The sequence below is a fragment of the Coptis chinensis genome, chromosome 7, assembly GCF_015680905.1.
Source record: "Coptis chinensis isolate HL-2020 chromosome 7, ASM1568090v1, whole genome shotgun sequence".
NCBI lineage: Eukaryota > Viridiplantae > Streptophyta > Magnoliopsida > Ranunculales > Ranunculaceae > Coptis > Coptis chinensis.
This window is the reverse complement of record NC_141462.1, coordinates 49,586,547-49,592,546: the sequence shown is the minus strand read 5'-3', so window position 1 is coordinate 49,592,546 and position 6,000 is coordinate 49,586,547.

The following is a 6,000-nucleotide window of genomic DNA, read 5'->3' as shown; positions in this document are numbered from 1 at the left end:
CTTCATCAACCCCTCTAATGGAGGTTTTAGCCTTGATTCATCAAACTAACATTTCCCATTGAATCTAAACTAAACATAATGTAAAGAATTGAAATTTACTTAATCAAACAATAATGACATCTAATTTAATGACTAAAATGAAATAAGAACAAGAATTGAAATTAGATCTAGAAATGGAAATGACAAAAATCGAAATTGATAAAAATACTACTTTATTGATCTAATCAAATGAAGAACAAGATTCAAAGGTTTAATCTAATACAATGAATTGAAACTAATTAAACTAAGTTCTAAAACTAATTAATGGAGGCTAACTAATCTAGGTCTAACTATCTACCATTAACAAAGAGCTAAGCTTTTGTTTTTATACTTTCAGATCCAAAAATCGTGCATGGGCTTGGAGCCATGTTTTGGGCCAGAGAATCAGGCCCAAAACCCAATTCTTTCAGTCCAAAAAGGCCTCTTCAGCTGCAGTTGGCTTCAACAGACTTTTCATCCACTTTTGCTCCTCTGATTGGGTCAAGTCTTGGACCATTGGAAAGCTCTTTCCGAGTCGGTCGTTTTGACATAAGGTAGGCCCCATTCCGAGGTCTGAGTCCAAAGATACGCCTTCGAAGTTGTCGACTTGTGTCTTTGTTTTACGCCTGTCGACTTTTCAGCTTTTGACCGGGCTTTAGAAAGGCTTTATCTTCTTGAATATTGGCCTTTAATCACGGAACTCCTTAGTAACCAACTTTTGCTCCTTTATCTCGCTAAAGTGGCACATTTCTGCACATAATGGACTTTGAAGCCTGAAATGCATAAAAACACGTAATCAGTGTTAACTCTTAATTATTACTCACATAATTGGTCTAAAAGTATAATTATTAAGGGGTTAAAACTACAGTTTTGGGCTCTTATCACAAGACTACAAATTGTGGGTAATTTAAAGACCCGTATCATCGAACTGGTTCAGCGCGACAGTTCGAGGCCAGACTTGAGAAACTGTCGTGGGTTGATGATGATGGTGAATGTTGAAGGAGTGCATTGGATCCTCATCATCGTTAACTTTGTCACATGGACTGTTCAAATCTACAACTCGTTGGAGAAGCTGAATGATGGTGTCGTCTAGGTTCTGGACCCCACACCTCGTTTGACAAAGTTGTTGACGGTGCTCCCTTACGCACTTTTGAGCTCAGATAGTGAGTGTATAGACATTGCAAAACTGGGTCGTTAGTGGAAATTGGAGTTTGCCGAATGCGCCAAACAGGATGACGACACCAACTGTGGTGCATACACACTTGCCTTTGCTAACTGCTTACTCAGAAATTTGCCACCCGTCTTTCAATCAAAGAGGCGAATGTATATTAGGAAAAGAATAGCAAAGGACTTGTTGGAGTGTGGCATCACTGACGAAGAGTACTGTATGAGGAAAGCTGCTCGGTCTTTGGACTTTGATGTGGGAGAAAAAAACTCCAACAGTCAAGGCTATATCTGAAGTTGAAAATGCACCAACTGCTACTACTGAGGTGGAAATGGTTGTTTAAATATGTTCCAAACACTAATTTATACTCTAATTTTGGTTTAAAAGTCTGCTACTTCAGTAGGACATTGTGTGACTGTTGTAAGATATCATAGCTTTGGAAGTGTCTTCCTTGTCTGATTATGTTGTTATAATGTGCTTACAAGTTGTGTCCATGTGTGCAGTAGTTGTAAGACGAAGGGGAAGAAATTTACAACTAGTTTAAGGTGGCAAAAATGATTGTATAAGGTTTTTTTAGGATCCTTGGGGTCCCTGGAGAGCACAAGATTGATTAATTTGATACTGATGAAGGAGAAAATTTTTGGACTTCTCCATTTCGGTTTCTTCTGAAGGTTGATGGGACTGTAGACTCTAGGGATTCTAAAAACAACCACATACAATCATTTTAGCCACCTCAAATTGGTTTCAGAGTTGCTGAAAATGAGAATCGCTCCATGATACATCTTATTCAAGTTGTCGGATATGGCACTACTAACTGGGCTTTCCACCCAACGTTCACCTAGTTGGTATTATGAAAGGGTCCGTTATGAAATAAACAAGAATGAGCCAAGTGATTTCCGAACGAGGTATTTTCCCTTAATAGAAGCTCATTCTTCTCTACATGGTCAAATTAAATGTAAAGAGATTCTCAAGGCTAGGGAGACAGCCAAGGATATTGCCATAACTTATCTAAACAAGGCTGATGATATCCACCGCCTTAGTAGGCTTTTCTGTCTTCATGCTTTCCTGATCATCTTAGCTAGTTTTTGAGTTTTTATCAAGTTTTATGCAGGAAGTCTGTGTAATTGAGAACTTAGAAGATGGGAATTAGATCTTCATCCTAACCTACAAGACCCTGATTCAACTGCAGTTGATATGGTAATACCAATGCTTCTACTTCACCATTAATTACTTTTTAATTAATGCACTATGCTTAAGGAGTTGGGGTTGCACATCGAAGAAAAATACACTATGCTTGTTGTGAGTGTTCCGGGTGGTGGTGCTGATGCGGTGCGAGGTGCTGATTTGGAACAAAAGTCTGTTCGTGGGAACACTATTTCCAAAATTTAAATTGCAACAACTGCTCATTTATAATGGGAAAATGCAATCAAGGTACATGATTTAAAATGACTCCCAAATTACTCTAAGTTATCATCTAAATGTGGGTTGAAAGGTTGTTATTTTTGTGGGATGTTATATGCCTGCTGTGACACTTCATAGCTGCTTGCTGACTTCTTTCCTTTTTTGAGCAGGATGCTGCTGAGACTTCAATTGTGGATATGATCATGGGGTGGACTTGCTGAGAATGGGTTGGAAGTTTTGACTTGCATGCCTGCTTAGCCGTGAATAAATATTAAAAATGCATAGTGGTTGATTGACTGGATGGACAAACTAATTACATGGTATTGGATTTTGTTTGTTTTTAGTAACTACTGGATTGTATTTAATTACTTTTGTGTACAGTTAGAACATCCCTAAAACATTACCTAGAGCAAGACAATATATGCTCCCACTCAGACTTCATGTCTTCTTTGAAAAATATAGATAGATCTTTGTTGCCCCGGAGACAAAAATATCCATACTAAGACTACAGAAACTCGCTTTGCGACATCGTACATGTTATTAGATAATAGTAGATCTCTGATGACTTTGATTATATTCGCATTGCAAAAATTACATATTTCAGTGACATTTATTGAAGTTGTTCATGTGGTGCGTCGTGGATTTGTTTGTTTATTTTGGTGTACTTTAAATTTGGAAAGCGTCGTATTTTGGTCTATTTTGGGTTCTCACTTTCGACAGATTAAAACTATCAACTTCTACCATATAATTTACTAAAACTTATCGATACAAGTATTCGCTTTCATCACAACAAAAGGGCCATATAAAACAAGTTTGAAACTCCAAAACATTCCTCATACAAATTACTCAAAATCACCATATTCGTCTTCGTCGTAGAAGTCAATTTCAAGAGATCCACATGGCAGAGTATATGTGATGCATGGGCCCTTTGGCTTTGCAAGCACATAGCACTTACGGCCACTTCCACCCATTCCTAGTCGTGGTCGTTTTGAGAGTAGATACGCCTTCCATTCAATATATGTCCTCAGAATCTATCATAGCCTCATCATATTTTCTTTTCAATTATACAAGATTTGAACACAGATTTATTGCACATAACAAACATAAACAGGCAACAATAACTTTTCCTTTCCTTATATATCAAATACTATTATATTTTTCAAAACCATATTTATTACCTTTTTTCCTATCCATGGTAGTGGAAATGGCAGTGCTTCCGGGCGTGGTAGTCTTTCAGAAACATCATAGTCTTTTGGACTTTCAAATTCGCCCAGGAACTTAAATGCATACATAAACCACACTTGGGAATAGAATAAACCTCATTTCTTTGGCCTTTTTTGCATTGGTGTAAAACATAGTTTTATAGTCGCATCCCATCTCATACAGATACCTAGCCATGAAATTTACATTGAAACACCAATTCCTGAGCAAGTCTATGTCCGAAACTAACTTGTGAAATTCTCATTTCACCACCGCCTCCATATTGAACTTGAAGTTGTACAACTTGTTAATTGTCACCACGAAAATCTCCATCAAATGGGCCAAAGTCTCTAGATCCGGACAGTGAGGAGTCTGGGGATAGTAACTACGAAAATGAAGGTATCCATCATTGCTACATATAGCCACAACTACTTTTGGTCTCTTGCCAATAATCCAGTACTCGTCAAATGTGCCCATCTCTACATGACTTTTCCACCAATAGTGGGCTTTCATTCTACAATAATTCCTCTCTTGAGTCTTTTCAGAATCACCATCATGGTATAATTCAGAAGGACTTTGTTATGCTTTAGTGACCATGGTTGAAACAAAAACCCATAACACATCTATATAAGTTCACTTTAGAGAGTGTACTACAATTTAACTGAACTAAACATGATCATATTAAGACAACTTATCTCCCACCTACGACACTATATAAGTCCACTTTAAACAGCGTACTACAGTTTACCTGAACTGAACAAGATCATATTACGATATCTTATCTCCCAAGTAAGACACTATATTTGTCCACTTTAGACAGCGTACGTACTACTGTTTACCTGAACTGAACTTGATCATATCAAGACATCTTATCTCCCAAATACAACACTATATAAGTCCACTTGAACATGATCATATTAAGACATCAGATCTCCCAAGTACGACACTATATCATTTCACTTTTGAGAGTTTACTATAGTTTACCTAAACTAAACATGATCATATTAAGACATCTTATCTCATATGTACTCCACTATATAAGTTCATTTTAGAGAGCGTACTACAGTTTAACTTAACTGAATATGATCATAGTAAGACATCTTATCTCAAATGTACAACAATATATGGTGCTATAAAATTCGTATTTTGATAACTTGAAAATATACGCTTAATACGGTTCTCATCCCTATTTTGCTTTACTTTTACAACATGTGGAAAGAATCCAATGATCAAAGTGACTTGGGACATTTAGGATGTTGCTATTAAACTGACATTTAACTCGAATGTAATAGAAACATTTATAAGCGTAATCAACTTAAATGTAAACAATTAATTTTAGCCTATTATCAAGCACATGGTTGTCTGTTGTGTTTCTCCAAATGATTTTCTTAGATGAAGAACTCTAGAATGAAAAATAATGTATCTTATCAGAGTAGAAATGGATGGGGAAAAAAAAATGGAAGAAAATTGGGCGGGAAGAAATGAAATTTTCATTGGAGACTGTGTACTCAGGAGTGAATGTTGTTGAGAGAGAAGAAAGGATGTCCAGTTTTGATAGGAATAGGAGAGAGAAAATAACTTCTGATGTAAGAGATGTGACTAGTGGGAGGGAGTTGTTCAAGGGTTTATATGTAAATTCCTATAATATTAATTTTATTTTTTTTCAAATAAAAATAACTAATATGTGGAAGGGTATTAGAGGTATTTCACACTATTTTCAAGTGGGGGCCACGTCCGATAGTGGAATAAAACTAGTGCAGATTCAACAGGCTGTTCTGTCCTCATTTCTTAGTTAACGTCCGATCCAGACATTTTCCGCAAAATCTATTATAAAAAATAATTTAAAAAAATACATAATTAACTAAATACTCCAATGATACTAGTACAGCCATCATCCGAAAACCTCATTCTCTCTAACTTGACCCTTGACCCTGTATTTTTACTGCCTCGTGTTACACACACTGTTTGGCGAAGGCATCAAAATTATAGATGAGGTTGGCCTATCTAGTTGTCTAGATTCATAAAGACGGACCATGTGATCCAACAGAATAAAAGAAAAGTGTCTTCAAGTCATCCACCAACCCATTCTACTCCCAACACGCGTCCCACGTAAAGTGTCATAACCTTGGAAGCTTCGTAGTTCACACCTTGGGTAGAAATAAATAATACATAATACATCTATCCCCAACACACACACTCTAACACTAAAAGCACTA